At 54.6% G+C, this 26,388-nt stretch overlaps 1 pseudogene; it reads left to right on the top strand.

Annotated features, from left to right (window-relative positions):
- Window positions 1-25,013, top strand: part of LOC136605009 (autophagy-related protein 13-like) — a 55,084-nt pseudogene extending 30,071 nt beyond the window's left edge.
- The last annotated feature ends 1,375 nt before the right edge of the window (window positions 25,014-26,388 follow it).

Raw genomic sequence — 26,388 nt, 5'->3', positions numbered from 1 at the left:
AAAGGCTAAGGTAACCCGGAGCATCCCCCGGCGGGGTTGCTGCGGATGCCGAAAAAGGCTAAGGTAGCCCGCAGCATTCCCCGGCGGGGGTGCTGCGGGTGCCGAAAAAGGCTAAGGTAGCCCGCAGCATTCCCCGGGGAGGGGGGGGGTACTGCGTGTGCCGAAGAAGGCTAAGAGGTAGCCCGCAGCATGCCCCGGTGGGGGTGCTGCGGGTGCCGAAAAAGGCTAAGGTAGCCCGCAGCATTCCTCGGGGGGGGGGGGGGTGCTGCGGGTGCCGAAAAAGGCTAAGGTAGCCCGCAGCATTCCCCGGCGGGGGTGCTGCGGGTGCCGAAAAAGGCTAAGGTAGCCCGCAGCATTCCCCAGCGGGGGTGCTGCGGGTGCAGAAAAAGGCTAAGGTAGCCCGCAGCATTCCCCGCGCGGGGGTGCTGCGGGTGCCGAAAAAGGCTAAGGTAGCCCGCAGCATTCTCCGCGCGGGGGTGCTGCGGGTGCCGAAAAAGGCTAAGGTAGCCCGCAGCATTCCCCGCGCGGGGGTGCTGCGGGTGCCGAAAAAGGCTAAGGTAGCCCGCAGTATTCCCCGCGCGGGGGTGCGGCGGGTGCCGAAAAAGGCTAAGGTAGCCCGCAGCATTCCCCGCGCGGGGGTGCTGCGGGTGCCGAAAAAGGCTAAGGTAGCCCGCAGCATTCCCCGGCGGGGGTGCTGCGGCTGCCGAAAACTGCGCTTGCCGAAAAAGGCTAAGGTAGGCCGCAGCATTCCCCGGCGCGGGTGCTGCGGGTGCCGAAAAAGGCTAAGGTAGGCCGCAGCATTCCCCGGCGGGGGTGCTGTGGGTGCCGAAAAAGGCTAAGGTAGCCCGCAGCATTCCCCGGCTGGGTTGCAGCGGGTGCCGAAAAAGGCTAAGGTAGCCCGCAGCATTCCCCGGCGGGGGTGCTGCGGGTGCCGAAAAAGGCTAAGGTAGCCCGCAGCATTCCCCGGCGGGGGTGCTGCGGGTGCCGAAAAAGGCTAAGGTAGCCCGCAGCATTCCCCGGGGGGGGGTACTGCGGGTGCCGAAAAAGGCTAAGGTAGCCCGCAGCATTCCCCGGGGGGGGGGGGGGGGGTACTGCGGGTGCCGAAAAAGGCTAAGGTAGCCCGCAGCATTCCCCGGCGGGGTTGCTGCGGGTGCCGAAAAAGGCTAAGGTAGCCCGCAGCATTCCCCGGCGGGGTTGCTGCGGATGCCGAAAAAGGCTAAGGTAGCCCGCAGCATTCCCCCGCGGGGTTGCTGCGGGTGCCGAAAAGGGCTAAGGTAGCCCGCAGCATTCCCCGGCGGGGTTGCTGCGGGTGCCGAAAAAGGCTAAGGTAGGCCGCAGCATTCCCCGGCGGGGTTGCTGCGGGTGCCGAAAACGGCTAAGGTAGCCCGCAGCATTCCCCGGGTGGGGGTGGGGGGTGTTACTGCGGGTGCCGAAAAAGGCTACGGTAGCCCGCAGCATTCCCCGGCGGGGGTGCTGCGGGTGCCGAAAAAGGCTAAGGCAGCCCGCAGCATTCCCCGGCGGGGGTGCTGCGGGTGCCGAAAAAGGCTAAGGTAGCCCGCAGCATTCCCCGGCGGGGGTGCTGCGGCTGCCGAAAACTGCGCTTGCCGAAAAAGGCTAAGGTAGGCCGCAGCATTCCCCGACGGTGCTGTGGGTGCCGAAAAAGGCTAAGGTAGGCCGCAGCATTCCCCGGCGGGGGTGCTGCGGGTGCCGAAAAAGGCTAAGGTAGCCCGCAGCATTCCCCGGCGGGGTTGCTGCGGGTGCCGAAAAAGGCTAAGGTAGCCCGCAGCATTCCCCGGCTGGGTTGCTGCGGGTGCCGAAAAAGGCTAAGGCAGCCCGCAGCATTCCCCGGCGGGGGTGCTGCGGGTGCCGAAAAAGGCTAAGGTAGCCCGCAGCATTCCCCGGCGGGGGTGCTGCGGGTGCCAAAAAAGGCTAAGGTAGCCCGCAGCATTCCCCGGCGGGGGTGCTGCGGGTGCCGAAAAAGGCTAAGGTAGCCCGCAGCATTCCCCGGGGGGGGTGTACTGCGGGTGCCGAAAAAGGCTAAGAGGTAGCCCGCAGCATTCCCCAGGGGGGGTGGGGGGGTGGGGTACTGCGTGTGCCGAAAAAGGCTAAGGTAGCCCGCAGCATTCCCCGGAGGGGGGGGGGGGGTACTGCGGGTGCCGAAAAAGGCTAAGGTAGCCCGCAGCATTCCCCGGGGGTGGGGGGGGGGGGGTGCTGCGGGTGCCGATAAAGGCTAAGGTAGGCCGCAGCATTCCCCGGCGGGGGTGCTGCGGGTGCCGAAAACTGCGCTTGCCGAAAAAGGCTAAGGTAGGCTGCAGCATTCCCCGGCGGGGGTGCTGCTGGTGCCAAAAAAAAGGCTAAGGTAGGCCGCAGCATTCCCCGGCGAGGTTGCTGCGGGTGCCGAAAAAGGCTAAGGTAGCCCGCAGCATTCCCCGGCGGGGTTGCTGCGGGTGCCGAAAAAGGCTAAGGTAGCCCGCAGCATTCCCCGGCGGGGGTGCTGCGGGTGCCGAAAAAGGCTAAGGTAGCCCGCAGCATTCCCCGGCGGGGGTGCTGCGGGTGCCGAAAAAGGCTAAGGTAGCCCGCCGCATTCCCCGGCGGGGGTGCTGCGTGTGCCGAAAAAGGCTAAGATAGCCCGCAGCATTCCCCGGCGGGGGGGTACTGCGGGTGCCGAAAAAGGCTGAGGTAGCCCGCAGCATTCCCCGGGGGGGGGGAAAGGGGGTGTACTGCGGGTGCCGAAAAAGGCTAAGGTAGCCCGCAGCATTCCCCGGGGGGGGGGGGGGGGTGCTGCGTGTGCCGAAAACGGCAAAGGTAGCCCGCAGCATTCCCCGGCGGGGGTGCTGCGTGTGCGGAACAAGGCTAAGGTAGGCCGCAGCATTCCCCGGCGGGGGTGCTGCGTGTGCGGAAAAAGGCTAAGGTAGGCCGCAGCATTCCCCGGCGGGGGTGCTGCGGGTGCCGAAAAAGGCTAAGGTAGCCCGCAGCATTCCCCGACGTCGGTGCTGCGGGTGCCGAAAAAGGCTAAGGTAGCCCGCAGCATACCCCGGCGGCGGTGCTGCGGGTGCCGAAAAAGGCTAAGGTAGCCCGCAGCATTCCCCGCGCGGGGGTGCTGCGGGCGCCGAAAAAGGCTAAGGTAGCCCGCAGCATTCCCCGCGCGGGGGTGCTGCGGGCGCCGAAAAAGGCTAAGGTAGCCCGCAGCATTCCCCGCGCGGGGGTGCTGCGGGCGCCGAAAAAGGCTAAGGTAGCCCGCAGCATTCCCCGCGCGGGGGTGCTGCGGGCGCCGAAAAAGGCTAAGGTAGCCCGCAGCATTCCCCGCGCGGGGGTGCTGCGGGCGCCGAAAAAGGCTAAGGTAGCCCGCAGCATTCCCCGCGCGGGGGTGCTGCGGGCGCCGAAAAAGGCTAAGGTAGCCCGCAGCACTCCCCGCGCGGGGGTGCTGCGGGCGCCGAAAAAGGCTAAGGTAGCCCGCAGCACTCCCCGCGCGGGGGTGCTGCGGGCGCCGAAAAAGGCTAAGGTAGCCCGCAGCACTCCCCGCGCGGGGGTGCTGCGGGCGCCGAAAAAGGCTAAGGTAGCCCGCAGCACTCCCCACGCGGGGGTGCTGCGGGCGCCGAAAAAGGCTAAGGTAGCCCGCAGCACTCCCCGCGCGGGGGTGCTGCGGGCGCCGAAAAAGGCTAAGGTAGCCCGCAGCACTCCCCGCGCGGGGGTGCTGCGGGCGCCGAAAAAGGCTAAGGTAGCCCGCAGCACTCCCCGCGCGGGGGTGCTGCGGGCGCCGAAAAAGGCTAAGGTAGCCCGCAGCACTCCCCGAGCGGGGGTGCTGCGGGCGCCGAAAAAGGCTAAGGTAGCCCGCAGCATTCCCCGGCGGGGGTGCTGCGGGTGCCGAAAAAGGCTAAGGTAGCCCGCAGCATTCCCCGGCGGGGGTGCTGCGGGTGCCGAAAAAGGCTAAGGTAGGCCGCAGCATTCCCCGGGGGGGGGGTGCTGCGGGGTGCCGAAAACTGCGCTTGCCGAAAAAGGCTAAGGTAGGCCGCAGCATTCCCCGGCGGGGTCGCTGCGGGTGCCGAAAAAGGCTAAGGTAGGCCGCAGCATTCCCCGGCGGGGTCGCTGCGGGTGCCGAAAAAGGCTAAGGTAGCCCGCAGCATTCCCCGGCGGGGTCGCTGCGGGTGCCGAAAAAGGCTAAGGTAGCCCGCAGCATTCCCCGGCGGGGTCGCTGCGGGTGCCGAAAAAGGCTAAGGTAGCCCGCAGCATTCCCCGGCGGGGACGCTGCGGGTGCCGAAAAAGGCTAAGGTAGCCCGCAGCATTCCCCGGTGGGGTCGCTGCGGGTGCCGAAAAAGGCTAAGGTAGCCCGCAGCATTCCCCGGCGGGGGTGCTGCGGGTGCCGAAAACTGCGCTTGCCGAAAAAGGCTAAGGTAGCCCGCAGCATTCCCCGCGCGGGGGTGCTGCGGGTGCCGAAAAAGGCTAAGGTAGCCCGCAGCATTCCCCGCGCGGGGGTGCTGCGGGTGCCGAAAAAGGCTAAGGTAGCCCGCAGCATTCCCCGCGCGGGGGTGCTGCGGGTGCCGAAAAAGGCTAAGGTAGCCCGCAGCATTCCCCGCGCGGGGGTGCTGCGGGTGCCGAAAAAGGCTAAGGTAGCCCGCAGCATTCCCCGCGCGGGGGTGCTGCGGGTGCCGAAAAAGGCTAAGGTAGCCCGCAGCATTCCATGCGCGGGGGTGCTGCGGGTGCCGAAAAAGGCTAAGGTAGCCCGCAGCATTCCCCGCGCGGGGGTGCTGCGGGTGCCGAAAAAGGCTAAGGTAGCCCGCAGCATTCCCCGCGCGGGGGTGCTGCGGGTGCCGAAAAAGGCCAAGGTAGCCCGCAGCACTCCCCGCGCGGGGGTGCTGCGGGTGCCGAAAAAGGCTAAGGTAGCCCGCAGCATTCCCCGGCGGGGGTGCTGTGGGTGCCGAAAAAGGCTAAGGTAGCCCGCAGCATTCCCCGGCGGGGGTGCTGCGGGTGCCGAAAACTGCGCTTGCTGAAAAAGGCTAAGGTAGCCCGCAGCATTCCCCGGCGGGGTTGCTGCGGGTGCCGAAAAAGGCTAAGGTAGCCCGCAGCATTCCCCGTCGGGGTCGCTGCGGGTGCCGAAAAAGGCTAAGGTAGCCCGCAGCATTCCCCGGCGGGGTCGCTGCGGGTGCCGAAAAAGGCTAAGGTAGCCCGCATGCGGGTGCCGAAAAAGGCTAAGGTAGCCCGCAGCATTCCCCGGCGGGGGTGTTGCGGGTGCCGAAAACTGCGCGTGCCGAAAAAGGCTAAGGTAGGCCGCAGCATTCCCCGGCGGGGGTGCTGCGGGTGCCGAAAAAGGCTAAGGTAGCCCGCAGCATTCCCCAGCGGGGGTGCTGCGGGTGCCGAAAAAGGCTAAGGTAGCCCGCAGCATTCCCCGGCGGGGTTGCTGCGGGTGCCGAAAAAGGCTAAGGTAGCCCGCAGCATTCCCCGGCGGGGGTGCTGCGAGTGCCGAAAAAGGCTAAGGTAGCCCGCAGCATTCCCCGGCAGGGGTGCTGCGGGTTCCGAAAAAGGCTAAGGTAGCCCGCAGCATTCCCCAGCGGGGGTGCTGCGGGTGCCGAAAACTGCGCATGCCGAAAAAGGCTAAGGTAGGCCGCAGCATTCCCCGGCGGGGTTGCTGCGGGTGCCGAAAAAGGCTAAGGTAGCCCGCAGCATTCCCCCGCGGGGGTTGCTGCGGGTGCCGAGAAAGGCTAAGGTAGCCCGCAGCATTCCCCCGCGGGGGTTGCTGCGGGTGCCGAGAAAGGCTAAGGTAGCCCGCAGCATTCCCCGGCGGGGGTTGCTGCGGGTGCCGAGAAAGGCTAAGGTAGCCCGCAGCATTCCCCGGCGGGGGATGCTGCGGGTGCCGAGAAAGGCTAAGGTAGCCCGCAGCATTCCCCGGCGGGGGTTGCTGCGGGTGCCGAGAAAGGCTAAGGTAGCCCGCAGCATTCCCCGGCGGGGGATGCTGCGGGTGCCGAGAAAGGCTAAGGTAGCCGCAGCATTCCCCGGCGGGGGTTGCTGCGGGTGCCGAGAAAGGCTAAGGTAGCCCGCAGCATTCCCCGGCGGGGGTTGCTGCGGGTGCCGAGAAAGGCTAAGGTAGCCCGCAGCATTCCCCGGCGGGGGTTGCTGCGGGTGCCGAGAAAGGCTAAGGTAGCCCGCAGCATTCCCCGGCGGGGGTTGCTGCAGGTGCCGAGAAAGGCTAAGGTAGCCCGCAGCATTCCCCGGCGGGGTCGCTGCGGGTGCCGAAAAAGGCTAAGGTAGCCCGCAGCATTCCCCGGCGGGGTCGCTGCGGGTGCCGAAAAAGGCTAAGGTAGCCCGCAGCATTCCCCGGCGGGGTCGCTGCGGGTGCCGAAAAAGGCTAAGGTAGCCCGCATGCGGGTGCCGAAAAAGGCTAAGGTAGCCCGCAGCATTCCCCGGCGGGGGTGTTGCGGGTGCCGAAAACTGCGCGTGCCGAAAAAGGCTAAGGTAGGCCGCAGCATTCCCCGGCGGGGGTGCTGCGGGTGCCGAAAAAGGCTAAGGTAGGCCGCAGCATTACCCGGCGGGGGTGCTGCGGGTGCCGAAAAAGGCTAAGGTAGCCCGCAGCATTCCCCGGCGGGGTTGCTGCGGGTGCCGAAAAAGGCTAAGGTAGCCCGCAGCATTCCCCGGCGGGGTTGCTGCGGGTGCCGAAAAAGGCTAAGGTAGCCCGCAGCATTCCCCGGCGGGATTGCTGCGGCTGCCGAAAAAGACTAAGGTAGCCCGCAACATTCCCCGGCGGGGTTGCTGCGGGTGCCGAAAAAGGCTAAGGTAGCCCGCAGCATTCCCCGCGCGGGGGTGCTGCGGGTGCCGAAAAAGGCTAAGGTAGCCCGCAGCATTCCCCGCGCGGGGGTGCTGCGGGTGCCGAAAAAGGCTAAGGTAGCCCGCAGCATTCCCCGCGCGGGGGTGCTGCGGGTGCCGAAAAAGGCTAAGGTAGCCCGCAGCATTCCATGCGCGGGGGTGCTGCGGGTGCCGAAAAAGGCTAAGGTAGCCCGCAGCATTCCCCGCGCGGGGGTGCTGCGGGTGCCGAAAAAGGCTAAGGTAGCCCGCAGCATTCCCCGCGCGGGGGTGCTGCGGGTGCCGAAAAAGGCCAAGGTAGCCCGCAGCACTCCCCGCGCGGGGGTGCTGCGGGTGCCGAAAAAGGCTAAGGTAGCCCGCAGCATTCCCCGGCGGGGGTGCTGTGGGTGCCGAAAAAGGCTAAGGTAGCCCGCAGCATTCCCCGGCGGGGGTGCTGCGGGTGCCGAAAACTGCGCTTGCTGAAAAAGGCTAAGGTAGCCCGCAGCATTCCCCGGCGGGGTTGCTGCGGGTGCCGAAAAAGGCTAAGGTAGCCCGCAGCATTCCCCGTCGGGGTCGCTGCGGGTGCCGAAAAAGGCTAAGGTAGCCCGCAGCATTCCCCGGCGGGGTCGCTGCGGGTGCCGAAAAAGGCTAAGGTAGCCCGCATGCGGGTGCCGAAAAAGGCTAAGGTAGCCCGCAGCATTCCCCGGCGGGGGTGTTGCGGGTGCCGAAAACTGCGCGTGCCGAAAAAGGCTAAGGTAGGCCGCAGCATTCCCCGGCGGGGGTGCTGCGGGTGCCGAAAAAGGCTAAGGTAGCCCGCAGCATTCCCCAGCGGGGGTGCTGCGGGTGCCGAAAAAGGCTAAGGTAGCCCGCAGCATTCCCCGGCGGGGTTGCTGCGGGTGCCGAAAAAGGCTAAGGTAGCCCGCAGCATTCCCCGGCGGGGGTGCTGCGAGTGCCGAAAAAGGCTAAGGTAGCCCGCAGCATTCCCCGGCAGGGGTGCTGCGGGTTCCGAAAAAGGCTAAGGTAGCCCGCAGCATTCCCCAGCGGGGGTGCTGCGGGTGCCGAAAACTGCGCATGCCGAAAAAGGCTAAGGTAGGCCGCAGCATTCCCCGGCGGGGTTGCTGCGGGTGCCGAAAAAGGCTAAGGTAGCCCGCAGCATTCCCCCGCGGGGGTTGCTGCGGGTGCCGAGAAAGGCTAAGGTAGCCCGCAGCATTCCCCCGCGGGGGTTGCTGCGGGTGCCGAGAAAGGCTAAGGTAGCCCGCAGCATTCCCCGGCGGGGGTTGCTGCGGGTGCCGAGAAAGGCTAAGGTAGCCCGCAGCATTCCCCGGCGGGGGATGCTGCGGGTGCCGAGAAAGGCTAAGGTAGCCCGCAGCATTCCCCGGCGGGGGTTGCTGCGGGTGCCGAGAAAGGCTAAGGTAGCCCGCAGCATTCCCCGGCGGGGGATGCTGCGGGTGCCGAGAAAGGCTAAGGTAGCCGCAGCATTCCCCGGCGGGGGTTGCTGCGGGTGCCGAGAAAGGCTAAGGTAGCCCGCAGCATTCCCCGGCGGGGGTTGCTGCGGGTGCCGAGAAAGGCTAAGGTAGCCCGCAGCATTCCCCGGCGGGGGTTGCTGCGGGTGCCGAGAAAGGCTAAGGTAGCCCGCAGCATTCCCCGGCGGGGGTTGCTGCGGGTGCCGAGAAAGGCTAAGGTAGCCCGCAGCATTCCCCGGCGGGGTCGCTGCGGGTGCCGAAAAAGGCTAAGGTAGCCCGCAGCATTCCCCGGCGGGGTCGCTGCGGGTGCCGAAAAAGGCTAAGGTAGCCCGCAGCATTCCCCGGCGGGGTCGCTGCGGGTGCCGAAAAAGGCTAAGGTAGCCCGCATGCGGGTGCCGAAAAAGGCTAAGGTAGCCCGCAGCATTCCCCGGCGGGGGTGTTGCGGGTGCCGAAAACTGCGCGTGCCGAAAAAGGCTAAGGTAGGCCGCAGCATTCCCCGGCGGGGGTGCTGCGGGTGCCGAAAAAGGCTAAGGTAGGCCGCAGCATTACCCGGCGGGGGTGCTGCGGGTGCCGAAAAAGGCTAAGGTAGCCCGCAGCATTCCCCGGCGGGGTTGCTGCGGGTGCCGAAAAAGGCTAAGGTAGCCCGCAGCATTCCCCGGCGGGGTTGCTGCGGGTGCCGAAAAAGGCTAAGGTAGCCCGCAGCATTCCCCGGCGGGATTGCTGCGGCTGCCGAAAAAGACTAAGGTAGCCCGCAACATTCCCCGGCGGGGTTGCTGCGGGTGCCGAAAAAGGCTAAGGTAGCCCGCAGCATTCCCCGCGCGGGGGTGCTGCGGGTGCCGAAAAAGGCTAAGGTAGCCCGCAGCATTCCCCGCGCGGGGGTGCTGCGGGTGCCGAAAAAGGCTAAGGTAGCCCGCAGCATTCCCCGCGCGGGGGTGCTGCGGGTGCCGAAAAAGGCTAAGGTAGCCCGCAGCATTCCATGCGCGGGGGTGCTGCGGGTGCCGAAAAAGGCTAAGGTAGCCCGCAGCATTCCCCGCGCGGGGGTGCTGCGGGTGCCGAAAAAGGCTAAGGTAGCCCGCAGCATTCCCCGCGCGGGGGTGCTGCGGGTGCCGAAAAAGGCCAAGGTAGCCCGCAGCACTCCCCGCGCGGGGGTGCTGCGGGTGCCGAAAAAGGCTAAGGTAGCCCGCAGCATTCCCCGGCGGGGGTGCTGTGGGTGCCGAAAAAGGCTAAGGTAGCCCGCAGCATTCCCCGGCGGGGGTGCTGCGGGTGCCGAAAACTGCGCTTGCTGAAAAAGGCTAAGGTAGCCCGCAGCATTCCCCGGCGGGGTTGCTGCGGGTGCCGAAAAAGGCTAAGGTAGCCCGCAGCATTCCCCGTCGGGGTCGCTGCCGGTGCCGAAAAAGGCTAAGGTAGCCCGCAGCATTCCCCGGCGGGGTCGCTGCGGGTGCCGAAAAAGGCTAAGGTAGCCCGCATGCGGGTGCCGAAAAAGGCTAAGGTAGCCCGCAGCATTCCCCGGCGGGGGTGTTGCGGGTGCCGAAAACTGCGCGTGCCGAAAAAGGCTAAGGTAGGCCGCAGCATTCCCCGGCGGGGGTGCTGCGGGTGCCGAAAAAGGCTAAGGTAGCCCGCAGCATTCCCCAGCGGGGGTGCTGCGGGTGCCGAAAAAGGCTAAGGTAGCCCGCAGCATTCCCCGGCGGGGTTGCTGCGGGTGCCGAAAAAGGCTAAGGTAGCCCGCAGCATTCCCCGGCGGGGGTGCTGCGAGTGCCGAAAAAGGCTAAGGTAGCCCGCAGCATTCCCCGGCAGGGGTGCTGCGGGTTCCGAAAAAGGCTAAGGTAGCCCGCAGCATTCCCCAGCGGGGGTGCTGCGGGTGCCGAAAACTGCGCATGCCGAAAAAGGCTAAGGTAGGCCGCAGCATTCCCCGGCGGGGTTGCTGCGGGTGCCGAAAAAGGCTAAGGTAGCCCGCAGCATTCCCCCGCGGGGGTTGCTGCGGGTGCCGAGAAAGGCTAAGGTAGCCCGCAGCATTCCCCCGCGGGGGTTGCTGCGGGTGCCGAGAAAGGCTAAGGTAGCCCGCAGCATTCCCCGGCGGGGGTTGCTGCGGGTGCCGAGAAAGGCTAAGGTAGCCCGCAGCATTCCCCGGCGGGGGATGCTGCGGGTGCCGAGAAAGGCTAAGGTAGCCCGCAGCATTCCCCGGCGGGGGTTGCTGCGGGTGCCGAGAAAGGCTAAGGTAGCCCGCAGCATTCCCCGGCGGGGGATGCTGCGGGTGCCGAGAAAGGCTAAGGTAGCCGCAGCATTCCCCGGCGGGGGTTGCTGCGGGTGCCGAGAAAGGCTAAGGTAGCCCGCAGCATTCCCCGGCGGGGGTTGCTGCGGGTGCCGAGAAAGGCTAAGGTAGCCCGCAGCATTCCCCGGCGGGGGTTGCTGCGGGTGCCGAGAAAGGCTAAGGTAGCCCGCAGCATTCCCCGGCGGGGGTTGCTGCGGGTGCCGAGAAAGGCTAAGGTAGCCCGCAGCATTCCCCGGCGGGGTCGCTGCGGGTGCCGAAAAAGGCTAAGGTAGCCCGCAGCATTCCCCGGCGGGGTCGCTGCGGGTGCCGAAAAAGGCTAAGGTAGCCCGCAGCATTCCCCGGCGGGGTCGCTGCGGGTGCCGAAAAAGGCTAAGGTAGCCCGCATGCGGGTGCCGAAAAAGGCTAAGGTAGCCCGCAGCATTCCCCGGCGGGGGTGTTGCGGGTGCCGAAAACTGCGCGTGCCGAAAAAGGCTAAGGTAGGCCGCAGCATTCCCCGGCGGGGGTGCTGCGGGTGCCGAAAAAGGCTAAGGTAGGCCGCAGCATTACCCGGCGGGGGTGCTGCGGGTGCCGAAAAAGGCTAAGGTAGCCCGCAGCATTCCCCGGCGGGGTTGCTGCGGGTGCCGAAAAAGGCTAAGGTAGCCCGCAGCATTCCCCGGCGGGATTGCTGCGGCTGCCGAAAAAGACTAAGGTAGCCCGCAACATTCCCCGGCGGGGTTGCTGCGGGTGCCGAAAAAGGCTAAGGTAGCCCGCAGCATTCCCCGGCGGGGGTGCTGCGAGTGCCGAAAAAGGCTAAGGTAGCCCGCAGCATTCCCCGGCGGGGGTGCTGCGGGTGCCGAAAACTGCGCGTGCCGAAAAAGGCTAAGGTAGGCCGCAGCATTCCCCGGCGGGGTTGCTGCGGGTGCCGAAAAAGGCTAAGGTAGGCCGCAGCATTACCCGGCGGGGTTGTTGCGGGTGCCGAAAAAGGCTAAGGTAGCCCGCAGCATTCCCCGGCGGGGTTGCTGCGGGTGCCGAAAAAGGCTAAGGTAGCCCGCAGCATTCCCCGGCGGGGGTGCTGCGAGTGCCGAAAAAGGCTAAGGTAGCCCGCAGCATTCCCCAGCGGGGGTGCTGCGGGTGCCGAAAACTGCGCATGCCGAAAAAGGCTAAGGTAGGCCGCAGCATTCCCCGGCGGGGTTGCTGCGGGTGCCGAAAATGGCTAAGGTAGCCCGCAGCATTCCCCCGCGGGGGTTGCTGCGGGTGCCGAGAAAGGCTAAGGTAGCCCGCAGCATTCCCCGGCGGGGGATGCTGCGGGTGCCGAGAAAGGCTAAGGTAGCCCGCAGCATTCCCCGGCGGGGGATGCTGCGGGTGCCGAGAAAGGCTAAGGTAGCCCGCAGCATTCCCCGGCGGGGGTTGCTGCGGGTGCCGAGAAAGGCTAAGGTAGCCCGCAGCATTCCCCGGCGGGGGTTGCTGCGGGTGCCGAGAAAGGCTAAGGTAGCCCGCAGCATTCCCCGGCGGGGGTTGCTGCGGGTGCCGAGAAAGGCTAAGGTAGCCCGCAGCATTCCCCGGCGGGGGTTGCTGCGGGTGCCGAGAAAGGCTAAGGTAGCCCGCAGCATTCCCCGGCGGGGGTTGCTGCGGGTGCCGAGAAAGGCTAAGGTAGCCCGCAGCATTCCCCGGCGGGGGTTGCTGCGGGTGCCGAGAAAGGCTAAGGTAGCCCGCAGCATTCCCCGCCGGCTAAGGTAGCCCGCAGCATTCCCCGGCGGGGGTGCTGCGGGTGCCGAAAAGGCTAAGGTAGCCCGCAGCATTCCCCGGCCGAAAAAGGCAGGTAGTCCGCAGCATTCCCCGGCCGAAAAAGGCAGGTAGCCCGCAGCATTCCCCGGCCGAAAAAGGCTGGTAGCCCGCAGCATTCCCCGGCCGAAAAAGACAGGTAGCCCGCAGCATTTCCCGGCCGAAAAAGGCAGGTAGCCCGCAGCATTCCCTGGCCGAAAAAGGCAGGTAGCCCGCAGCATTCCCAAAAGGGCAGGTAGCCCGCAGCATTCCCCGGCCGAAAAAGGCAGGTAGCCCACAGCAGCCCCGAAAGGGCAGGTAGCCCGCAGTAGCCCCGAAAAAGGCAGGTAGCCCGCAGCATCCCCGAAAAAGGCAGGTAGCCCGCAGCAGCCCCGAAAGGGCAGGTAGCCCGCAGCAGCCCCGAAAGGGCAGGTAGCCCGCAGCAGCCCCGAAAGGGCAGGTAGCTCGCAGCAGCCCCGTCGGGGTGCTGGGGGTGCTGAAAGGGGGTGCCGAAAAACTGTGGGGTCAAAATGGGCAGTACACCTCTAGATAAATTGGTTAAGGGGTGTAGTTTTCAAAATGGGGTCACTTGTGGGGGTTCTCTTTGGTTTTGGCCGCTCAAGAGCCCTACAAATGTGCTATGGGGCCTAAAACGCCTTCAAGCAAAATTTATGTTCTGAAAGACACCGACTACTCCTTTCATTTTGGGTCCCGTTGTGCATCCAGACATAAGATGAGGACCACAATGGCTATATTTCTGAACACGGGAGAAACGGGGGTATCCATTTTGGGGTGTAAATCCTCATTTTCATGGGCACTATAGGAAAAAATATGTCTTTAAAATGACATATTTGCAAAAAATGACATTTTATTTTTTCTCCTCTAAATTTAATTAATTCCTGAAAACAACTGTGGGGTCAAAATACTCATGACACCCCTCAGTGGATACATTAAGGGGTGTAGTTTTTAAAATGGGGTCATTTGGGGGGGAGTATCTATTATTCTGACACTAATGAGCCTTTGCAAACTTGGCTTGGTGCAGGAAAACAAAGTGTTCCTCAAAATGCTGAAAAGTAATGTTAAATTTGTATGTCCTATAAATGGTTAAAAAAACACAAAAGTTTTTCAAATGTGCATTCAGAATAAAGTAAACAGATGGAAATATATATCTTATCAAAAATGTGTACAGTATGTTTGGACATATTTAAGATATTACAGTTGAAAATGTGAAAAAATGACAATTTTTTCAAAATTTTCCCAATTTTGGCGCTTTTAATAAATATTATTATAGGTCTCTTTTTACAACGAAAATCAAGTACAACATGTGGCGAAAAAACAATGTCAGAATCACTTGGATATGTAAAGCCTTTACGGAGTTATGCTACGTTGAACAACGCATGTCAGATTTCCAAAATTTGGCTCCGTCACTAAGGCGCAAACAGGCTTCGTCACTAAGGGGTTAAAATGCAGCAGCCAATGTGCATGTCTGTTATATCTGCCCCTCTGTTGTAGTAGACAAAGTGCAAAACGACCCAGAATTGTCTTTCCTGCATTGGCTAATGAGTACAGACACGGCTCTTGGGGTACTTTTAGTACATTCGGTATACATGTTCCCATGGATAGTATGATGCAGCAGAAATAGTGAATGAATTATATTGATAACATTCTTCTTTTCCTACTTGATGACTTAAAAGCAAAAAAAAAACCCAACCTTCCGGAAAACCCATTTAAATATAAGGTTAATATTCCTTTAACGTGAGTTGGATCACAAGTCCTAGCCACAATCTCTTCATACAGCTTCACATTGAGCAAAGCATAAGGGAGTGTGATAATTGCTTATTAATCTTGCGTTTCCTTTCTTCCATCTCTTTATCTCTTCCTTTCTCTCATCGCTTTCTAGCTGTACAGCTCTCGCCTTTCTTACCAGCCAACTGTCCTTGGAGCTGCATCCTCAGAGCTGGGCTACCCTGTGGCCTTGGCTGCTGGAGTGAGCGCTACCCTTCCATACCAGGTACTCCTCGGGAGGAGGAGACGGGCTTAATGCACAAGAATAGGATTAATGAAACACGTTTATGGGGAGGTGGCGAATCTCATGGGTTCTGGTAACGTGAATAATGGCATCACAGAGAGTTTATCTGTCCTAAGCTCTAGTGCATCCAGATCAATGGGAGGAAAATTTGGATGGGGATCATGTATTGATTCTGCTTTTCCCCCTAAGCTTGTGCTGCTGCGGGGAGCTGATGGATAAAGCCGGCTGCTCTGAAGCTGATAACTTTGTAGTAAACTGTGGTCATGGGGTAGATTAGAACCAACATGCTGTGCTAGCTATTCTGGAAATGTTTTCTTCAAGTCTCATTAGTTCTATGGTGGTTTTTATCCTAAGGCCTATCTAGAGAATGGAGCACATGGAATATGTTGCAATAATGATTGTATCCCTAGATGCACCTAATACCCACCGTGCATTGGTAGTGTTCAACTATTGGTGTACTACACCCACTCTGATTGGCCAGAGTAGCTACATGAGGAATCCAAGGTCAGTGGTGGCCTCTGTATTAAGACAATGGGATGGGAGTCATTTATTAAAGGTTTTATGCCAATTTTGTGGCATCAAAAAAGTAAGTTGCAGGTTATGGCGCACATCAAATTTGTTCAGTAATTTGTGACTATTTTATTCTGGTAAGTTGGAGGGGCTTATTGGGAGGGTGGGGCCTCCTGTGGAGCAACACATTTACTATCATTTCAAATCATAACACACAAATCTACACCGGCTCATAGCTGGCATAGATGTGCTCTTCTGGATCATCGGCGGCCAAAAGATGCGCCAGCTTATTTTGAAGTGTGAGCCCTTGCAAAGAATCCTGCTTGAATCCAAGGTTTAAAGTGTGTTTCCACAACTTGGAGCTGTGTTCTCAACTCCGTATAAGGAAACAGCATTCCTAACCATTCCTGAATATACTTGTATTAGCAGATTTGCTTAAATGGGTTGTTCAGGACTTTTACTGTTGATAATCTATCCTCAGGATAAGTCATCAGTAGTTTAACAGTGGGGGTCCGCCACTCGGGATCCCCTCTCATCTGCTGTTTTCTGGACTGCTGTCAGTGTGAACAGCCTTGGAAGCAGATAGTGCTGTCCGTATTGCAGTGGTCGGTGATGGTACTGCAGGTACAGCATTGATTCAATGAAGTACCAACCCGGGTTGCTGCAATGTTGACAGTGCTACTTGCTTCCAGCGCTGTCAGCAGGCCCGGCGAACAGCTGATCGGTATGTATCCCAAGTGGCAGATCATCAATAGTGTAGAGTGAAAGGAAAAAAAACTCCCTGACATCTCCCTTAATTTCTGTATCGGGTTAAACAGAATGTAATGGGCCAACAACTGCAGGAATTAAAAATTTCCAAGGTGACTTGTCCATTAGCAGGCATAAATGGTCTGTAGTCAGTCAAGCTTACTTGGTTGGACCTTAAAGAATCCTAAAATATAACTTTTATTCTAATTAATTAAAAAGGTATAGAAGGACAAACATATACATGTATTTACAAAAAGAGAAAGGATTGTTGAAAATAATCCGTTTAGAGCCACTAAAGCACTAAGTTGGATGATTCCAGTCGTAATGAACCGGTTAGTCCACCACCAGGGCTGACATGCCGCGGTTTTTTTCATTTATTTAGTTTTCATTTTGGATCTAGCTTGCACCGTTAGCTATTTAGCTGCACTAGAAGTTATTATCCAGTTTGGGTTATATCTAGTTTCTGGCTGAGCTTTATTTCAGTGACCAGCTGGCATGATACTTACTCCAGATATCTTAGTGGAGGGTTCAGTTTGGATCACATGCATTAGAATATAACGGCATGACTGAGATTAGGACTTCTTATTCTATCATACTAGTCCTTATCAACGTGGGGGATTGATTGCCTATCCATCTTTTGGATTGCTATTATGCTCTTACTCAGATATGCAACTTTTTTAGCCACTATCTGGTCTGACTAAAGCTAATCTCTCTATATATTAATCTTCTAAGCCACTATCCGGTTCATTACGACTAGAATCATCCAATTTTTCTTGCCCCTGAGGAACCCTTTAATGGGGGAAACGCGTAGGGATAAACTTACCGTCTAGGTCTCCTTGTAGTAGTCACCCAGCTATCGGGTAGACACCTGCGCTGTAATCACTGTAAACAACCAAGATATCTGTTACGTTCTGGACTGATTGAACTAGTTGGTTGAGCGCCCACCATTGGAACTTAACCAAATCAGTCGTTATCTTAGTGCTTTAGTGGCTCTAAACGGATTCTTTTCAACAATCCTTTCTCTTTTTGTAAATACATGTATATGTTTGTCCTTCTATACCTTTTTAATTAATTCGAATAAAAGTTATATTTTAGGATTCCTTAAGGTCCAACCAAGTAAGCTTCTCGATATACACAATTCTTGGACTCACACTGCCGCTGTGAAATTCTGGTCTGTAGTCAGTCAGGGGTATAGTGAGCAGCCAGAATTATGAATTCCAGCAGCAAGTTTCCTTATATATAGTGAAGAGTGTAACTCCAAGGTCCTAATTGTTCGTTAACCCATTTTTTTTTTTGTATTAATAGATGATGGTGCCAGGAAAGGAGGGTGGGTTGCCCAATATTACTGCCCAACCTGCACATGGTACTCAAGCAGATCATGACAGAGCGGTTTTGACTTCACCATCACATGTAACTGGCACTACCTCCAGCAGGTAAGTCCTCAGCCTATGAGTCCATAGACCTTCCAATCTTACTGTGACTTAGTTTTTACAGTTATCCTTGCTTTTCTTTTCACCCGTAAAGTTGGGGCTTTTGTGGAAAAACCTTCCCCTCAGGTGAGTGAACACAGCTTTAGAGGATGTCCAAGTGGATGTCTGTGCTGATCCTATTAACCCCTTAAGGATATGGCCTCATTTGGTTCTTAGACTATCAGGCAAAAGCCAGGAGCCAAGTGCACTGGCTTAATACTATGTTATCCACATAGAAAATGGTAACCTTAAAGCAACCCTGCAATTTCGGAACAGGGGATTTATTGCCTACAGTTGTTCTTCTCTGCCAGTACTCCAATTCGCACGTTTTGGGCCCTCTTTTCGGCTGTCCAAGATGGCAGGATCAATTTTCTGTCTACCTAATGTTGATCATGATACCTGTTCTGGCCAATCAGAGAGCAGGTATAGTGCATTGGTAGTCTAACACTACCAATGCACTGTGGGAATTAGGTAGTCTAAAGATTGTCGGCCATCTTGGATGACTGAAAACAGGACCTGGAATCCGTGGAGGGAGGGACAGCAGAGAAAAACAGCTGTAGGTAATATGCCCCCTTCTGGTTCTGAGACAGAATTTTGTTCTTCCGGAAGGTTGTTTAAAGCAAGAAACAAAACTAATTCAAAGCTTCCTGAATCTTAGATTCTAGAAAAGTATAGTTTAATGAACAAAAACTATTAAAAAAAATGTTTTAAAAAAACTAGTAAAAAACATAAAAAATAGAAACCATACATCAAGCATCAGAACTTCAACCTGTTATGGGCTCCTTGCAGCCAAAATGCTAGTAATACAAATGTGTTGTACTGTGAGTATAATTCCTCATAAGGCTGCGTTCACACAGGGATGTCCTGCGGGTTTTACAGAGCAGAAATATCCACGTCAAAATCTGCACCATTTGATAGAGGTTTTGGTGCAGATCTGTACAAGATTTCACCTTTTTGCTTTAATTCAAATCAATAGGGTGAGATCTGCTGCGGATTTACACTAAATAGTGCAGGTTTATTTCTACTGTAAAGAATGTGTTGCAAATCCGCCACTTGTGAAGGCAGCCTTACAGACAAAGATCTCCTATTTATAACGATTGTGTCCTATTGGTATTCATGGTTCCTAGAAGGGTAATGCAGTCACACAATTGTTGTAGGTCACCTCCCACACGTATGCGTTCTTCACACTCTTTGGTGTCCATATGTGTGAGTCTCTCCTTTTTGCTAAAATGTCAATGGATGAAATTCCCAAAGTGGGTTATTGGTGCTATGTGAGACGTTATAGGGCCAACTCGTCTGTCTTCTCATGACAGTTTCTGCCAGCCATGATTTCCATTACTCACCAGCCATGTACTGCATGTAGCAGTGTGTGTTATTGCAGACGCCAGCGCATGTACAGTGGTGTCCTTCAAAGTTCTGGGTGCCGTAGTAAAAGCTCCTGTGTCAGTGGCTCACATTAAATGCATAGCTGCCACGACCTAGGAGAGAATGAGTTAAACCACTGCCCATTGCTATATACACACTGTGAAAAGCATGAATTGTTTCTGATCTATTCTCAGGTCACTTATGCCAGCACAGATATACCATTCGCTGTGTTTGCACCCAGACTGATTGATGTGGAGGACACCGACCACATGGTATGTCCTCACCCCTGATCCTAGTACTTTAGTGCTATGAGTGTTCTAGCTCATAAGGATTGACGTACCGATTTTCCACTGATTTATGTTACATGGTTTCATTTTTTTCTTTTATTCCAGGTGGTTTGTCCTGAGACTCCGGAAGAGGTGACCCCAGATGCTCGCAGTTTGCAGAGCTCCTGCTCAAGCAATGAAGTACCCCAGGATGACTTTGTTATGGTGGACTTTGTAAGTGCTGCCCACTCTACCAATTAAATATGCTCATTTCAATATGGGATTGGAAGTCGCCAAAGTATGTATATGCTATTTATGGCATAATGCTGCCAGCGCACACTATCAGGGATGTCTATTGATAGCTGGTGCACACAGAGGATCCGAGATATGACAAAGGCCCCCTGTGCACGGCAATATTCCGCTGCGAGGGAGTAGGGGGGCTGCTGTCAGTTCTCTGCAGTGAGCCTATCTGACAGAGACTCACCGTGGAGAATCGCGGCATGCTGCGATTTAGATCCTGCGAGCGGAGAATCGCTATGATTCTCCGCTCATGGATGCTACAGCTGCGCTTTCCATAGTAACGCCGGATTATTGCTTCGGGTAACGCAGTGGACAGGCAGCCTAATATATAAAAAAAAATGCACCTTTTCATGTTTTAGGCGTATCGTCAACCAACAGCAATAATATTTAATACGGTTATATGGATACAGATAGTCCCCGACTTGCGAACATTCGAGTTACGAATTTCGCTAGATACGAACTATCTGTTTTGCACAGTATGATGTAACGGTATGGCATTACATCATACTGTGCAGGGACCGGACGGGCTTGTATCAAGCCTGTCCGGTCAGATCGCGGCTGCTAGGCAGCCGGGGGCCTTGATGGGCACTCTGCATAGGCAGCCCTGGGGCCTTTCAGGAGGTCCCCGGCTGCCTAGCAACCACACAGCGTCCCGCGATCTTATCGTGGGACGCTGTACGGGCCCCCTGAACGTCGGGTGCAGGCTGTTTCTTACAGCGGGCACCCGGCGGCAGCAGTTCTGACGAGCCGCGCCGCTCGTCAGAACTATTAACACTTTAAATGCCGCTGTCAGAGCAGTATTTAAAGTGTTAACAGTTCTCACAAGCGGCGCGGCTCGTAGGAACTGCTGCCGCCGGGTGCCCGCTGTAAGAACAGCCTGCACCTGACGTTGTAGGGAGCGGGATCCACCCGCGATTCTGCTCCATACAAGCATTTGTTCGACTTGCGAACAAATCGACTTCCGAACAGGTTCCTGGAAAGGAACCTGTTCGCAAGTCGGGGACCATCTGTACCTTGTGTTATTCTTATACACTAAGGCCAGTATTTGGTAGAAATGCCAAACAAATCAGTATTCCGTATCACTCCACCATATATTAAGCACAAAAGAATGTAGTGAGAACTACATACTATATATTTTTTATTATACAAAACACACAATACATTATAAGGATTTAATAGGAACAACACATTTAAAGAATCAATCATAGGTGGAATCACAATCGTATAAAATGTAAAGCAGAGCAAAGAGAGGAGATATATAATAATTTTTATTTTATTTTTTTTTAAACAAGGTATGGATGTATAAATGTACAAATTTTGTATAAAATGTGTGTATTTATAAGTCACCCCCATGTTGCTTATTACCACTGATCGATCCCTTTAAATAGGCACAATTGTCAACATCACCGCCTAGTGCTGCTCCTCTCTATCTAACCTGTTACACCGTTAAAATATTTATTTAATGAATTATTTACTGTGTTGTATGAGCTTAGTGATGAGGGTCTGCTGCTGTGATACCAAGCACAATGCGGAAAACCTATTTTCATATACCATATATACTTGAGTATAATCCGAGTTTTTCAGCACATTTTTTTTGTGCCGAAAAAGCCCCCCTCGGCTTATACTTGAGTCAGGGAAGGGTTTAAAAAAAAAAACCCTCTATACTCCCCTCCCAGCCGACATCTGTGTCCCCGGCGGTGGTGCCAAGCTGCTTGAATTCCTGTGTTACCGGTGGTGATGCGGCAAGCTGCTTGAATTCTTCCCGCTGTCCTCCCCCACTGTCCTCTCTACTCGGCTCTGTCATCCCCTGCCGTCAACGCTGTGATCGAGCGCCAGACAATCACAGCCAGCGCTCGATCTTTCACAGCCAATCAGTGAATGACATTCACTTATTGGCTGTGATTGGCTGGCGCTCGATCAAATCACAGTGCTTACTTACACGGCGCTGACAGCGAGGGATTTCAAAGCCGAGCAGGGAGATGACAGCAGCGAGAATTCTAAAGCAGCTTGCCGCACTTACTGTGTAAGTAAGCACTGTGATTGGATCGAGGGCCGGCTGTGATTGGCTGGTGCTCAATCCAATCACAGTGCTTACTTACACGGCGCTGACAGCGAGGGATTTCAAAGCCAAGCAGGGAGATGACAGCAGCGAGAATTCTAAAGCAGCTTGCCGCACTTACTGTGTAAGTAAGCGCTGTGATTGGATCGAGTTCCAGCTGTGATTGGCTGGTGCTCAATCCAATCACAGTGCTTACTTACAAAGTGATGACAGAGCTGAGCACAGTTGACAGCGGGGAGAATTCAAGCAGCTTGCCGCACAGACACAGGCGCCGGCTGGGAGGTGAGTTTGTTGTGTTTTTGTTTTTTTTACCCAGTATATACTAAAGTATAGCTCGGCTTATACTTGAGTCAATAAGCTTTCCCAGTTTTTTTGTATTAAAATGTATTGACTCGGCTTATATTCGGGTCGGCTAATACTCAAGTATATATGGTACCCTATTATTTCAGTGAAGCTACTCTGAATCCTGAGCAGTAGAACTATATAACTTAGAGGAACTGCATTTAAAAAAAACTTTTGACATGTCGGAGCAAGCTTTAATGAGTGTGGGTCCGGGACCCTCATTGATTGCTGAAACAAAGAGGCTGCAGCGCTAACCTGAGTGCTGCGCCCCTTCGGCTATCTCACTGTCTGTCAGCTCCTCTCTGCAGTGGAAGACTGATGCATACCTGTCTATTGAAGTCTGTGCGTCAGACGCCTTCTGCTGCTGAGAAGAGCGAGCCAGCAAGTAACGAAGACAGCCGAAGGGGCACAGTGCTACAGCTCCTTCATCTCAGTGATCAGTAGGAGTTTCAGCACTCGGACCCACGCTAATTAAAACTTCTAACATGTCAAAAGTTTTAAATAAGTGCAAATACTTTTTAAACTTAGTAACGTTTTTCCTTAACAAAAAGTGAGACTTTATTCCATTTTCTAGCGACCGGCTTTTTCTAAGGATGACCTTCCTATGGATGTGGGAACCTTCTACCGGGAGTTTCAGAACCCGCCTCAGCTGAGCAGCCTTTCTATTGACATTGCTGTCCAGTCAATGGCAGAAGACCTGGTGAGAAATTCTCTTTAAAGGTTATGCTTCTTAGACTTTATTAGTTGTAACCGCAGGTATAAATATTCAGTGGTGTATGTTTTACACGGAGGGTTCTCTGACAGTTTCTATCATGATTAAATATATGGTTTTGCTCATACTATAGGGCAGACCTCAGCAGCAACTGATTAAAATTGCTGCAAAAGTAAAGCCCTGTTCGCATACACAGCCACCATGGGTTTTAGTGAACAGACACATGTCTAACTTGTGTCCTTTCTTGAAAAACTTTTAGGTTTTTTTTAAACAAGGTTACTAAAAAGTATAGGCAACTACTCAATACAACAAATAAGTATAACACACAATATGTGTGTTAGTTCATCAGCAGATGTCAGATATATACTTGCTTTTGGCAGATCATTTTCATATCTTTTGGCCTCATGTCCACGGGCGGATTTCTGTTGCGTAATCCGGAGCCGGTGTCCGCCTCTGGATTCCGCAGCAATAACCCTCCATAGCAAGCTATGGAAAAACAATTCTTCATGCACATGAGCGGAAATCGCACTCTGTTTCCGCTCGCAGATGAAAAATCGCAGCTCGCTACATTTTATTGTGGTTCCTGCACGGACAGCTTCCATTAAAGTCAATGGAAGCTGTCCAACCCGCAGCCAGTCTGCAATTGACATTGTGGATGGGCCACGGATTCCGCAGGAGATTTAAAAAAAAAATAAATAAAAAAATTTGTACTGCGCATGCGCGTCGGCACGTCCGCACACATCTGCAGTACAGAATAATGAAGACACAGACAGGTGCGTGTGCCGTGGACATGATGCCTTTAGGTCACATTCAGAATGCTGTTATGTGGTTGCATCTTGGCATCCATATTACTCCTGCAGGACACCCCACTAAGGTTCAAGTTCAGTTCACATCGTGTCTAGATCCTACGTCAGGAGGGTCTCTGATGTAAACCTCTAATGAAAGGCTGCGACGTATCCCACTGTATAGGCATAGAATGGGATACATCACCTATAGTCTTCTATTGTGTGTATTTTAAATGAAAAGATCTACGCAGTTCCTTTATCACAAAACGTATGCCAGCTTATACTGGTCTGACAAAAAAAGCTCAGGTGAAAGAAGTGGAAATTTGTGGCTCCAAACGTAATCTGAACAGAACCTCAGATCATCCTAGAACCTTATAGTGAGCCAACTGCACATCGCTTTACTGCCATAAGAAAGATGCAGAAATGCAGCCACATTATGGCCATCAAATTACTGAATGAATGTTTCTTTTTTGTTTTTTTTTGCGATGGGAAGGCAAGTGAGGAAGTAATAGGAGAAACCTGTTTGGAAGGAGTTGCCCTTAAGAAGGATGATCCACTTTAAAATTAACTACTTAAGAAAAAAAAAAAAAAAAAAACACACGTAAATCACACATTTGATCTGGATTCGCCATCGCTTCTGCTTTCTTATTGGACAGATGGACAACCCTGAAGATTCAGTGACTTTAGGTTATTCTGTGATGTTTATGGGTGTATTCACACAGGTACGGTTTGGATACTGTAAAGACCGCACCACAAACTGCGGCGGGAAAACAGTGCTTGCTTTTGCCGCTGTTTGCCGATGCAGTTATGGTTGTGGTAAGTGTTCCCTTAACTATCTTTTAAGTCAGTCATTCCCTTGACAAATGGAGTCACTTTGTGAGCAGACTAGAGGTGGAGGTTTACTTTACATTGACTCCAGGTAAAAGCTCAATTTATTTGGCTTTTGCCTAGAGGGTCACACATTTCTGTGCACTTTTTCTTCAGCATTTTCCATCAATGTAGATGAATTCTGTCACCAGCACAACACAAACTTTAATATATGGTCATTGCCTACTGCACTAAATTCACCCTCTGTCTCCTCTCCATAGGATTCGCTGCCGGAAAAGTTGGCCATGCATGAAAAAAACATGGAGGAGTTTGATGCCTTTGTGGATTCCCTGCAGTAAGCTGGAGTGTCTCCAGTTGCTCAGCCCTGCTCTTCAAACTCAGGCCATTTTTTGTTGTGCCCCTACTTGTAATTCTTATTTCCGGAAGCACTTTGTGGACTTCTGTAAGGCATTCTTGTAGCACAGCTGCTATAACTGTACAGGACTCGCAGATTGAGGAATGTGGTAATCCTACCACCAGGGAACTGGTTTCTTCAGGGAGACTTGACCATTTCTGGGTCACTGTTAAGAAATGAACAAGACGACCAGAGGAAGGATGAGAAAGCGAGATGTTGAGAATAACTCTACAACACTTGTATCTTCGCATTACTGTAAATATAATGCTGTGGTCCAGGACAGAGACTGCCAGGCTGCACTGCACCTTAAATGCCCCATGTGGGCAAAGTGCGCTTGTAAGATCAGCACTACCATTATATGGGAACCCCAGCGCGTCTTGCCTGTCTCCGTCTCAGGTATGTCAGTATGAAGGGGTTTCCTTATTTTACACAGGGTCAGCTATGGCTGACGTTGTGTAATACAATCACAAATGTTCATGGAAGTCATATTGTTTCTTAACATCTCCAGCCCTTGTGCTTTTTAACTCACTCACCACTGCCCCAAGTGGTGAAAAATATAATTACAGCAGCACGGTCACCGGCATCTATCTGCAGACCCCTCCGACTTTTTCTCCTCACTCTCCTTCGCATTCTGATTTATCTGCCACTCAGCAAATGTAAGACATTGTACATTATAACACTAATAAGTGTTGGCACAAAGCAAAACGCTTCAGATCAGCATAATAGGAGGCGCTCAGGTACTCCGTAGATTAGGTGTGTCTGCAGGAGATGCATTACTCTGTGGGCTTCGTCACACACACATTTTGATGTTTTAATGTTAGTAGAAATCTTCGAAGGGTTTAATGCTGCTACCCCATCCCCTCCCAATACGTCCTTTGCATCCAGAAGGAGGAAATCCAGCACTGTAATAATGAAAGATGTCATAATTATATGTATTATAAAATAAATATATGTATTTCCAAGATCTGTGCAGTTTGTTGGTTCTGTACATCATTCATGTCGGTTGCACTTGTGGTGTATTAAATTTAATATTTAGTAGATCACCTTTCTTTGAATGTCAGCAGCGCATAGAGAACATGAACAGGAAGAAATCTCAGCATCAAAATGGTGCCTGATAAGTATCAGACAGGAGGCTGCACTGCATGCAAGTGACTGCAATATACATTAGAGACCGCCAGAGTGTGATAGGCAATAAAAGTGTGGGGGACAGAGATAGAAAAATGTATTTTTCACCGGAGCGGCCCTTTAAGGTGGCCATAAACATTAGATGTATAGCATGTATGGGGCCTCCTGACTGTCCCCCTCACAGCAGATGTCGGGACAGATAAGGGTCAAGCCGTTAAATTTCAACAGTCTAATGTTTTTTGGGTTTTTTTGGAAGATAAGCCTTAGGTTCTGACAGCAACGTACACCTCGCTGTACATTCACTAAACATGCGTGCTTCACTGAGCAAGAACCCACTTGGGATGAGTGGTTTGGACACAATCAGTCTCCTTACCCTTCTGGCAGCTGACTTTTTACTTCACTGCAAATCAGTCTTCTCATCTCTACTGCCATGGCAGAAAACTATTTCTACTGGCTGCCCTGCAGTGAACGGAGAATCACTATGCAGAGACCTGGCTGTGGGGAAAGGGACCGAGCATGTGTGTCCTCCAGGACTCATAGTAACATAGTATGATCAGCTGAAAGAAGACAACGTCCACCTAGTTCAGCCTGTTTCCACCCCTTCACCCCTGCCTTGTTGATCCAGAGAAAGGCAAAAAAAATGCAATAAGGCAGAAGCCAATTTTAGTCCATTTGGGGGAAAAATTCCTTCCCTACTCCATAATGGCAGTCAGAATAATTCCTGTCAATTACGCGGATCCACAGCGATTTGGAAATTGACATTTTGAAATCCCCGTGGGAAGGATTGCTTGCATTGACTGCAATGGAAACTGTCAGTGCAAGTCTCACACAAAAATAGAGTATGCAGCGATTCTTCCTCGTGAGCGGAAATCAAAAGGAATTTGCGCTCGTGTGCTTGGAAGAATCATTTTACGTTGCATGCTACGGACGGACAATGCTGCAGAACTCGCGAGCGGTGTGTGGCGGCGAATTCCATAGCAAAACTCCGTCCGTGTGCATTGGGCCTTAACCGCCCAATTTTTTTTTCAGTGTGAATGATCCCAGTTTTGATAGCCTCTCTGGGTATTCCAGTCCTCCCATTCTGTTTATTAATTTAGTTGCCCTTCTTACCCCTCAAGCACTGCAACATCTTTCCTGAGCAGCAGTGACCAGAACTGTACACAGTATTCCATGTGGGGCCTGACAAGTGCCTTATATAGTGGAAGAATAATGTT

The sequence above is a fragment of the Eleutherodactylus coqui genome, unplaced genomic scaffold, assembly GCF_035609145.1.
Source record: "Eleutherodactylus coqui strain aEleCoq1 unplaced genomic scaffold, aEleCoq1.hap1 HAP1_SCAFFOLD_167, whole genome shotgun sequence".
Lineage (NCBI taxonomy): Eukaryota > Metazoa > Chordata > Amphibia > Anura > Eleutherodactylidae > Eleutherodactylus > Eleutherodactylus coqui.
The sequence above is the reverse complement of the archived record's forward strand: the minus strand, read 5'-3'. Positions and strand labels throughout refer to the sequence as shown.